Source organism: Bombus vancouverensis, chromosome 10 (assembly GCF_051014615.1).
Source record: "Bombus vancouverensis nearcticus chromosome 10, iyBomVanc1_principal, whole genome shotgun sequence".
NCBI classification, from domain to species: Eukaryota; Metazoa; Arthropoda; class Insecta; order Hymenoptera; family Apidae; genus Bombus; species Bombus vancouverensis.
The window spans coordinates 12,177,278-12,189,951 of NC_134920.1; the positions used below are offsets into that span (position 1 = coordinate 12,177,278).

Consider the following 12,674-nt stretch of genomic DNA (forward strand, 5'->3'; position numbering starts at 1 on the left):
ACAAATTACCAAACATTAGAAACCTACAGAAACAATCCCAAACCATCGAAAGAAAATACACGAGATTAATTATAAAGTCCAATTATTTCAACCAAACCCTTCAGATATATATTCAAATATATTCAACGACCGTACAAAATACTCCGTTCCTTGTTATAAAAAAAAAGAAAAAGATTCACGTTCCCCCTACCCTAAAACAAAACCTGTAACATTTCCGAGCGATAAAGTGAAAAGCCAACCCGACTCTCTCCGTTCGCATGGACAAATGGACAAATGGAAATATGGAAATATAGAAAAATAGTAAAATGGAAAAATGGAGAAGAATAGTCACCAATGTTTGTCTTGTCGTGAGTTTCGAAGCGCGGTAGAGCGATAACCGAGGCCAGTAGCCGGAAGGAAACAGCGCGGTGTTACCATTCATGCCGAGTTCCTGATAACGCTCGATCGTAGGATGCTCGCGAGCATTGACGCTGCTGCCGTTTTCGATAGAGCTCTGTGCAGCGAGTGGAGCGGACTCGAGCCTGGTCGGTTTCTTACGCGCGTAGGTAACGGAGCACGCGCGCCACAAGCGAAACAGAGAAGGAAGGAGAGCCGGTCAAGTGATAAGGAAGTGACAAATTGTCTAGCTAGACGAGAACGCTGTCGCCGTGGGCCGTTTACGAGCGAGCTGCGAAGCCGCGCAAGAAATGATTTACGGACGTTTAATAGGCAGAGTGTAGAGGCTAAGTGCGTTAACGTCGCCGGCGAAGAATACGGTGTTGCTAGACGTCTTTGCGTTTCTTAGCGAGCTACAAGCAACGATTGTTACGAAGTAGAATCGCCGTGAATGCAGTTTCTGCGAAATTTCACTACCGTGATCTACTAGAGAATTTTCCAAGCTTCGCGACTTCGATATAGTTAATTACTCGGCTAGAATTTCGTTTAATTTAGCATGCGTTACGATCCAACAGCAAAGAAACTACTTTAACTTTGCCTACGATACGTACGATGGTATGTAGCTTAGATATAGATATTTTGATAAAGATCGTGAAGAACGATTGACATTTTAAAGAGTAGGGTTAACATTCGTCGTAAGTGACAATTTCATTTGAATGAAATGAAAATAATATTTTACGTAGACTTTGGATAGAAGCAATTTTGATATGGGAGAAACATAATCGAATATTTGGTTAGAATGCACAACGGAAGATACAATGAAAGTAATGGGGATTTATAGACGTGGGAACGTTATAGATTCTGTGTACGATCAATGACGAAAGAAGAAATCACTATCGCGCACGATTACATGATTCATAACGGTCATCAAAGAAGACAGTAACGTTGTTCGTCATCTCGGATAATTTGTCTCGTGTGTAACTACAAATTGTTGGGACACAGCTAATCGAGGCTAATAATTTTGCGGCTCTTCCAGCGTTTCGGTAGTCATGCAATTAGGCTGATTGTCCCGTCGTTTAATCGGTCTATCCTTCTTTCGGAATGGTTAACATTTGAATCGTTCAACTGTACTATTTTTCCACGTGTTCGTGAAGTATGCAACGAAGGCAAACATTTGTCGAATGTCTAGCGCGTAGAAGCAAGTAAAGCAATTCTATCATCTTCGTGTAAAAACGCGAGAGAAAATTCTTGTCAAAAGATTACTATAAGTCACAGCTAACGTAACTGCTGCGCCAATATAGATATGCACATATTTCTAAGCCTAACAGACTTCAAGAACTAAAAGTTCCACGGTCCCGATGGTAACAAAGAAACGAATCTCAGTTGCGCAATTTCCATTCCACCGCTCTTATCTCAAACTGCGACTCCATCGATCGACATTTTCGCACGAAGAAAAACATTTTCACGAATGGATCGACCACGAACGAGAACCGGTCGCACGTTCTACCGTAGAATCGGTTTTCCCGCGACGTCGCGTCGGTCGCGTCCATTCAGCCGTGCCAAGCGGTTGCGTAATCATTCCACTCGGCAGGCGAATGCACTACGAGATTACGGCTGATAAAAGCGTGTTGCATTCGCGAGGTCAGTCGACCGCTTTTATGAATGAAAATTTATATTATTCGCTGGCAAATCGCACCCGCTCGTTCGCTCGCTTGCGCGTACGCCATGCGCTTCGTCGTTCTCTCGTTGGAACACGTAGGTGCTCCAACCTTTTACCAGTAGTGTACGCATATATTTTGTACATTCGACTACCCTTTCATCCACACATTTACCAGTTACATCTGTTTCATTTTTAAATAGTAACGCCATAAATTCGTATAGTCGTATTCTATAATAGTTGCTCACACTGTGTAAGAGTCGTCCTAAGAGTGAAATAACAACACTCCTCGTCTTCTATCCTTTCCGCAAGACGAACAACGACACGATCGAAGGAAACGCAACGGGGGTCGTCGCGAAACTTACAGGGTCGCCACGCAAATCCATTTAGCTCAAGTTTATCCCTTACGGAATAATCGTGTAATCCGGCAGCGACGTTCAATTAAATCAGTTTCAAAGTTGCGCGTTGGTATAACTCTGACTCATAATTTAATCCGAATCAGCCACCGGGAATATCCGGCCACGTTCCGTGTAGAACAAAACTCGAACTCTTATAAACGGTGGCCGCACGCTCTCGCGCCGTGTAATTACGAATATCGAATGGCTGATAGGGGAAGGGTCATAGGAAACGTGACGAGAAAACTTCTTTTTCCCAGCGGATCGCTGCCTGTACGGACGTACCAATTTTCAACCTACCAGCTACAATTTCTATCTAATTTCATTCTTCTTGCCATCGATGTCTTTGATTTCCCTGCACCGGAATTCTCTGTAACGTTCTCGTCTCTCGACCTGCCTTTAAATACGCTGTTCAACACTCTACCGATTCCTGATTTCGTCAATTTTCTACGATCTATCGAGAGAAAAGCTGTGAATATACAGGGGTTCACGAAAGTATTCCAACACTCGTAGATACCTTTTACGAATATATTGTGCACCTTTTACCAACTATTTTCATATTTCATTGTACATAATGTACGGGAAAAAGTCTTCTACGATAAATATTCCAATACCTTCGTGCATAGGAAGTGTCACAGAATCGTGTGAATTATCATAGAATGAAAGTTACTTTCTACAAACAGAAGAGTAAAAGACGTTGTATATTAAGTGGATACGGACGAACGAAGCCAAGCATCTTCGTATTTCACGAGTTACGATACAACAAGAGTTTGTAATACAAGCTAACGTGTATTCTTTCCGGTTTTCTTATATTCGTATAACGATTAGCAAAATTACTCTCTCGAAGAACGTACGAATAAATAGACGTCAGTTCGATGAGTATCGCTTCGTGCGATCATGTTCAAATGTACCTTGACAACGAACTTTGTAACAGACGATAGCGGTCCTTTTCATTTAGGTTCTCGTGAAGCATCGTTCCTTGTACCTTACATCTCTTCCATTCATTTGACAACGTAAAGGAACTTTCAAGCATGTCCTCTTAACGCAGCGTGTAACTCGGCGATCTAACCTATTGTTATACGAAACAAAGGAACTTGAGATGAAGGGTATTCTTTTTCCAACCACGAGACATGTACGTAAAAGTTCATGAATATTAAATCACCTCAACCCTTAAACGACAACGGGATCAGTGTCTCCATGATCCCAATTTTACTTTGCCTGTGTCATTTTCTAATCTCTTTGCATCCATTTACATCGTTGCTCGGTGGGCTACTAACTCAAAGAAATTGTTTCTCGTAGCACGTAAGCTACTTTACATCGGAAGATTTAAACAGAACTTTGATCGCAACTAGGGTTTCAATTGCAATTTTCAGCAAAGATTTTTATAAGACTTTTAACGAGATCTTTCGATCCTTGAAAAGAGTATTTCCCAATTGCTAATTTACCTTGTGATCGAAGCAAACAATTTTCCAACAAATTTTCAATTTTTCTCTGTTTTTTTTTTTTTTTTTTCAAAAAGAAGTAGGTAACGATGGTGATCGCAATCTTCTTTCTGGGCCACGACACCCTCGAGGCTAACGGGATATGAATTTCCGTTCGACGGTTCGTGTCGACCACAAAATATCGATTGGTCTGATCGCGCGACCATCGCGTACAACTCTCATCAGAATTTCATTACGCGTAAACCCCATGACCAATTTCAGGTCATGTCTTCGGTATACCTCGAACGATCCACGAATGGTTCATGCGCTTGGTTCACGATCGGCTGACAACCTATAGAGAACCGCGCCGATATCAAGGCGTTCAATAAGCTCACTTATCGACCTCGCGCGATATAAGCAACCATTAAACGTAATTATCCTAAAGTATTAGTTCGACGTTAAATGATAAGTCATCGTAATTGTCTGTTGAATCGCGACGTCTATTCCTGTAGGAGATTATAAGCTGCGTACGATAATTTCGTGCTATAACGAAAACGAATAGCGAAGAAACTGAAGAACTCGATTGGGTGTGGAGTTTAATTAAGTTTTAGCAAAAATGGAGGGCGTTCCGCGACGTAGGTAGCGACTAAGTAGATTTACCATATTTTGCACGGCCAGTAGGTTTGGAACTATGGGCCTGACTTGTATGCGAAATATGCCGATCTCCACATATCGCGCTAAATTATAACGTAGAGAAGTGGACCGATAAATAACATATTGAGGTTCGTTAGTTCATAAATTGCTTACGTTACCATCTCATAGCAAGCTTAGATATAGGATAAGACTTAAGAATCACGAGTACCGTACTTTATGATTATCGTACGAATAAATTTATTGTAATTTAATATACGCGATCGACTAGTTCTTCACTTTTCACTTACAATTAACTATGTAATTTAAGCTGCGTTCTACGTCATGAATAATTTTAGTTCCAACGTCATGTTCGATAGCGATTCCAACGAGTAAATCAGGATGAATGCATCGAACGAATAATCGTGCGATACTGGCAACGCAAGATGTTAGGTACTTTCGAAAGAAAGTTTCAAACATCGGTCGAATAAACGAGACAAGTAGAGAAAAACGACATTCGCGCAATCTCCAAAGGCTCTAAGAACAAAACCCTGTAAAATAATTTAAGACGGTGATTTTAGACGAAGCGGCGTTAAGAAGTTAATTCGGAAAGCGATATCGGTCGAAATTACACGCTTGCGCGGAATATAGACAGAGATAAGCTTTGCATAACGTCACTCTTTTTTTAACGGGCGTCCGAAATAACGTAATAGGTGAAAAAAAAGAAAGGGATATCGCTGACCCACGAACTTTATTGCGATCGTAAAAATCATACGGTGGCTAAAGCATACACAGTGAACACATCTGGTGGATACAGAGAATTCTTGAGCAAACTCAGCATGAGATCACTGTGAATAGGTGAACTTACGATGACGTTCGTTCTCCATGGAAAAGAAGTAAACCGCCCCGTACAACCGGATCGGGAAATTGTCGCGAGATAGCAGGATGTTCCGCGTTTACGACGAATAAACGGGGCTTAACTTATTGTTAGTAGTGCGACAGTAGTAACATGGCGTGGTGCGCGACACCCACCTTCTTTATCCTTCTCTTTCTCTGACAGTTCCCACTCGCGAGCAAATATTTTCATATCCCCTGCAGTCCGAATGAAGAGCACAACCTGCAATAAACCGAACAGTTACATCCGCTGGGTTAAATATTGATTTTTCCATCGCAGATGTAAAACATTCTGCGTTTTAATTCTGTTTGTCTTCTTTCCTCGCCCGAACTACAATTTCAGATCAGAAATACGAAGTAACAGCGGAAAAATAAAATGTAGATGTTGAAAACGTTGCTAGTTACACAACGCGTGTTATAATACGTTACGGTTGTTTCCCAATTATTGGCATGTGATCATACGTTCGTAATTTCCACTGGATAATGGCTTTCTATAAAATTGCCTTTAGAATGACGTAGAATCTGACCAAAATGTTATTAATTATCTTGACTGTAGGTACTGAAAGAAATTTGAGCACATCAGAGAGATATATGAAATTAATTTGATTTTTTGTAATTCCGTAGCTTTCCAAATATTAAAATACAAATGTACATCGAAAGATTCGCATCCTCTATTAAAATAATAATATTAAAGCATTCGCTCTGCTTTCAGATTTACACTAACCTGCTTTCATAATATTCCTCGCTCTCGAATATATAATAATTAGAATTTCATACATCGTGCGTATTTTCAATCACAACATTCGTGATCAATATTTTAACCCTTTCACATTTGCAGATCAGACACCTCGCAGTGTAATTTCGTTTATGCGACGCTACGAATGAAATACCTCGTGTTATTTAATCTTCGATGTGCGCAACTGGATATTACGCGAATATTAACTGAATAAGAATATTAAGGAGATCCATTGTTGACAACATAAAATATCTCGCATTTATTATCGTTAATCCTTTTGCGGACGAAATATTTCATGTACTGACTTTTATTCGAATCTATGGATACATCGTTAATACGCGGTCGTAACTACCTACTTGCACAATAACAAGATCGTCTACCTTACTGAACGTTATGTATTTTCTTATATTGTACTATTTTTCTTTTATCTCTCCTATTTCTCTCATAATAATTAATTCGGCAAACATCGTTTAAAATATCGTCTCCGAAGCTTAAATTTAAAAAAAAATGCATTAAATAAAGTACGCATTAAGTAAGTAGCTTTATTTGACTGGTGAAATCATTTAATGGAATTAACACAGGTGACTTTCGGTATAGAAAAGAACTTGCTGCTCGTATAAAACCGTTACACGACGTTTTTTATGTTTTATTAAAAAGGATTTGCGTGTAACTTTAGGACACGACGCGCGAACTAGATTCTATATTAGATACCATAACTTAGCCGAACCTTGGCAGACTACATATGAACTACATAGAAGCTCGCGAGTATCACGTTTCTCCATTTGCTCGCGAATGCCGACGGTATACCCACGTTTCTGCCATCACATTTGTACGAAAATTATTACCACAAGCCAATTTACACCGCCAGACGGTTTAATACCAAAATTTTCATATTATCCGATGTTGTATTTTAATCCTTTATTCGCTTTTCGTGCATTATAATATTATTCCGAGTATGTACACTGTTATGTGCATGAGCTTACTACGCCATATTTTGCAAAGTAATTTCTAACCAGTAACTAGTCGTGTCTCGTATAAACAACACCCGGACGACACTGTAATTTTTATATGAAAGTAAATAGCACCAACGAACATCCTCGGTCTACGGATAACAAACAGACGACCGACTGTTCGTAAACTGTTCTCGAGCATCGACAAGGACGCGCCTTAAGACCAATCGTTTAACATGACAACGCCCCCAACGAACAATTACATGTCTCTATTAAGCATCTAAACTGGAAGAACCTAAGGGATCGCTAATTATTTCGAGCGGCTAAATTTACTCTTGGAATCCTCGTATATGCAGGCAGGCAGGCAGCCAGCCAGCCAGTCAGCCAGCCAGCCAGCGTTTCTCGTTTCGTGGCATAGCGAAGTTGCAGGTAATATTGTTTACGGTGCGAAGTTAGATTAGTCTTGTAATAACGGTACGAAACGCGGGAGCTACACGCTCGCTCGCCAGGGGAATTGAGCTTTCACGACACCGACGATTCCCATGGTAACGATCGAATGTGACCACCAGCCAGCCCCTGTACGTGGCGTGCATCTTGGTCCACTGGGTTGGTCAATAATTAAAGGGAACCCCACAATCGTGCAAGTGAAACGAGACACCCGGTGCACGTGATCACTACTGGTTTACATGTACGTGTATATGCGTATATGTGTACGTGTGTATGCGTCACGCGATCATCTACCGTATTGTTTCCTCAGCTGGACTTCGCCAAGACTGTTCCTTAGGACGCGATCGATGTACAATTTTCGTTCCGTTCATTACTCGGCTCGAGTGTCTCTCCTGGACTATTACACCGAAATGAAAATTGCAATTGTTAATGCATGGAAAATTAGAAAAGTGGCGCGCCAGTTGGTTGGCAGTAATAATTCGAGTACAGGTATACGTTCGATGGTGACTTGAAAAGTGTATAGAAGAATTATCTTTCGTCGGACATGTGAGTAATTTGGTGGAAAATTGCTGAGAGGTTGTTGTTAATAATCGACCTCTGGAAATAGATTAGCCTTTAATTCGTCTGGCATTACCCGTTTCTTTGAATTTCTTCTCGGCTGTTAATTAAATGCTACTGGATAAAGATTAGCTATCCAGCTCTTTCTGCTACAACTACATCGATGTTACGAATATCGTTTTTTGTATCTTTTTCGAACCACGTTTAGAAGCTTTTTCCTTCCGAAGCAAAACTCTTGGTCTTAGAAAGATTTCTGAGAATAGAATAGTTAAGTCCTCGTTATCCAATGTATTGGGTTGGAAACTAAGTGATTGCGGATTTTCTCAATACCATCTGTTGACAAAAGATTCGTCGCGTGGTTGCCGCCTATATACGGCGCTCGTACCTGCAGATCATTTCGTGGATGTCGCCTATAAACGATGCTCGTACCCACGGGTCATCTCGCGGGCAAGTAAGCAGCACCCGAAGCGAAAGGGTTAAATGTCAAGGGAATCTCATTCATTCAACCAAAACGCTATATATGGCTTTCAATAGATCGTGTCATACCTACGTCAATTTCTAGCTCCATGACATCGACATTCCTCGATTCTTCGATATCTCTGCCAACATTCCACGACAAACTGTTCCACTCGAGTCGCTGCCTTATTCGTAATTTATTCGCTTTGTACACCAAACAGTTCAAAACATGGGTGTTATTACGTTACAAATTCTCCGATGTAATCAATTCATGACTGATCGATAATTTTTAATCAAATTTCGATAAAAGATATTTTACTATCAAAATATATCTACCAATGATGTTTTTAAGGAAACAGTATCAAATTGTAAAATACGTTGCTCGTAATCGTATGACTCTGTCAAGTATCGATGAACGTGCAATTAGCGTAGAATGTTCCATTTGAAATAGATTAGAGATCAATTCGTATTTTGCTGAATGTACACACAGACAATTGACACTAATCAGCAACTCTATTCTTCCTTGTTACAATAGATCCGTTTTGAAGAGTATAAAAATTCAACGAGCCGAAATAGATACGATAATTTATCATATTGCGTAGAATGTTTTATCAGAATCGTTATCTGTCGGTTTATCGTTCTCCTTTAGCATCCAATTAGAGAACATATCGAAATTAATTAACTATGTACAAACATGCAGAAGCCAGTTGACTTTTTGCAGTCTAGCCTATCATGGTAAATGACATCATAGATCACTCTTTCTTCTACGATCTCCATGTAACGAAATAAAATAAAATAGGAAACTTTTGTTTGAATCTAAAAAATGCAAACACGTTACAATTTAATAGAAGACGTAGTATCGATAGCAACAAGAACGATGCTAATTAAACGGAAGAGATCGGCAGACAGGGAGAAACAGATTCGATCGGCGTAGATTCCCGGCATGAAGTTAGATTAATTTACGAACATTCTTCTGCGCGCAGTTTAATTAAACTTACACACAAACCGTAGGCAAGGTTTCTCGGCTCAGTCGCGCGCTCACGGTTGAATAGCGATCGAACGAGCGAACGTATGAACTTGTTGCTGCGCGACGCATCGTTTTCACTTCGCCGGAGCGTCGTACACAACACGAATTACGGCCCAACTTGATTATCCGCGACGCTACTTGCAGCAATTTCACGGCAGATTCTGAACGAGCATGATTTTTGCTTTCTACCGTCGGCTGAACCGAGGAGATCGAATTATTTCCGGCCAAACGTTCGTTTACCCGCCGTTGGAAAAAGTTATTCGCGATGAGATATAATATCCTACGTTTTTCTTCGATATGCTCGAGTTTCGAGTTTTCCAATTTCGTATTTCATCGCGAAAAACTGGCGAAATATAATGCAACGAACCCGTGTTTCCAAGAATACGTTTTTCGTTATTTTTACGCGAACTGGAAGACGTAATTCGATGTAGCAAACGAAGCTTCGATGAGACATCTTTAAGGACCTTTTTTTGTGACGAAGCGACTTGTACTCTTGCAAAAATGAGCCCGTATATTTTAAACCATTCGTGGAAGTAGAATGTAATTTGTAAATTAGAACATATTAGAAAATATTAATTGAGACGTGAATCGAGGTGTACGCGAATAAAATGGAGAATTGTCTGTTAAGATGACGATTACGTATAGTGTTAAAACAACGTGTAAATGCCTTACTTATGAGGTAAGACTATCGCGAGGTAAGAGACGTAGGCCATATTTGCATATTATTTATTACGAAAACTTGAATTTATGTAACTTTAGCTTCCTTCGAATAATTCATTTTCTCTTTGAAAGCAAGTTGCGTAACGTATCGACATTCTTGTTACAGGACTAATTTACCCCAATGATTCGTCCCAACAAGTACGTCATTTATTGATTTATCTTCTAAGTTTTTTTTTCAATAAATCGATATTTAAATCGATGTTAACAAAAACTTTCAAATTCTAAAATACAAACTGAAATTTCTTAAAAATACATTACGATTCTACTTTTATCATTTTGACGAAACAAGTGTACAAACGATCCAAACACGTATAAACGAGGTTGGAACGGGATACGTTAGTTGCTTAAATGTGGACGTAATGTCGTGATATTGCTCGATACAAAATGAAATTTCTTAACGAATTGTCAACCACGTTAGACGATGTACGACAGTCAGCGTTGAAAGACGCTCGCGAAATCGCAGCAGCTAAAGGTTGAACGAATTTGCGCGAACAATTACATGACAATAGGTTACAATCTCTACTACTCAACGCTTTGCATGCGAGTGACGTAGATTCACGTATCTGTAACCTTACGATTGAATGCGGGAGAATGCAAATTTACGTCTACTACGGACGCTTCGTTCTACCTATGATGTCGCTCTTCTAACTTTCTCTAAACTATTTATTCAATTACCAGTCCCTAATCCTCTCATGAAATTACGAACAAAATGTTTAAGAAATCTTTCTAACTGCTATGTAATAATTATACAATGGTGTACAGATACTTTTTGTATCTCACTGTATATTCATTTCGTGCAATAGAAAAATTCAACGCGTCAGTGTAAATGCACTTACACTAATTTCGCTAACGGACATAACTGAACGCAAATAGAACTATCGACTGTAACAGGACAGCCGTATGCATTGTTTGACGATGTTTCAACAACTAAGTAGGGATCAGAGTTTCTCGAGACAAGAGAGCTGGTAATGTTGTACTAGCTCGAAACCATTACTCGCTAACCGTATAAATTATTTGCGAGCAGTTATTCAGACGGAAAAGAAGCACGTAGGCAGGAAGAGTCCTGAATGATTGATGCGGTAGAGCCGGCCAAGACTTAACGCCAACGTGTGTTAAACGTAACGGCTATGCTGTTCAACGGACGTTTTAGCGCACTACCCTTTGATCCGGTAGATTCCGGTAGAATATTACAGCATCGACGTACGACTATAAAAGATATCGAAGCGATATTATCAAACTTAAATGCAAACTTCAGCACTAATTTCTCGTTGGAAGAAAGTGAACAAGAAAGGTAAAGTTCTGACGAAGAACTTTTAATTTTAAGTGATAATACCGTAGAATTACGTGGGCATATAAGAAACGGTAATGACAGTAAATGTATGATATTAAATGGCAAGCAGATATTAAACACGCGTAGGATAATTATCAAATATCTTAGACATAAATTTCAATTTCACGTATTCTACCGCAGAGTATATTATATTAAATAATAATATAGCGGATAATTATTCTTTAGATAATATCTTGGGTATTATTTGTTTTAACTCGAAATTATCCTATGTATACGTACGAAGCCGATTATACTAAATAACTAGGTACGAGTACCAACGTATAAGTAGCAGATGAGTATAGTAGTACGGTACAGGTGCGCGTACCAGCGTATCAAGAAATTATCAAACTTAACAATTGGAACTGTATGTAAAAATTTCGAACAACTTTTTCAGATATATGTAGTTCCACGGCGCGTGTAATTACTTTAGCAAAGGAACTCTAAAAGTTGATAGACTAAAGGTAAAAAGCAACTTGTTGAATGTTGCAGACGAGCGAGGTGCATAGCAATTTACAGAGAAAGGATCAATTATTCGCCTCTGGTGGAGTCAAAGGTAGCAGAAGCAGCAGAAACTGCTTTTGGTAATAATGGTAAATTCTTACAGTAGAAAATGGTAACTCGAAATTGTGCAAATTTTTGCTCTTCCATATTCTTGTATGGTACGCTCGGCTTGCGAACCAGTGCCGGAAATGAAGTAAATTCTATGCAAAGCAGAGATGGCGGAAATTAGTGTGCATGTTAAATATCAAGGATTAAATATGACTTGTGGCCGGAAACACAAGATGGCGACTTCCTTTACAACTACTGAAAAATGGCACTTTCCAAAATTACCCAATTTCTTAACATACAATTTGATTCATTTTTCGAACACCTAAAGATGCATTTAACGCTAATCCCTACGTAAAATATCCAAAATGGAATACTTCACCTATTACGATGTACAGTATGCGAAACAAATCTCTGCTCAAAGTACATTTTTTTGATTTAATTCATCAAAATACGAACTCCGTATAGATATCCGCAATCTGTTACTCACTAGAATGTTCCATTCTTATAAGAAAGTTTATCAGTCAATAAT

General features: G+C 39.3%; 1 protein-coding gene across 7 annotated transcripts in view; it reads right to left on the bottom strand.

The window, feature by feature from the left end:
- Positions 1 to 12,674, bottom strand: part of Pde9 (phosphodiesterase 9) — a 136,804-nt gene that overhangs the window by 77,884 nt on the left and 46,246 nt on the right. The window contains exon 4 of one of the 7 annotated variants that reach the window (XM_076622455.1): positions 5,511 to 5,595. The exons of the other annotated variants lie outside the window; for them this stretch is intronic. The gene's annotated coding sequence lies outside the window, so the exon portion shown is untranslated. The remainder of the gene's footprint in view (positions 1 to 5,510; positions 5,596 to 12,674) is intronic. 7 annotated transcript variants of the gene reach the window in all.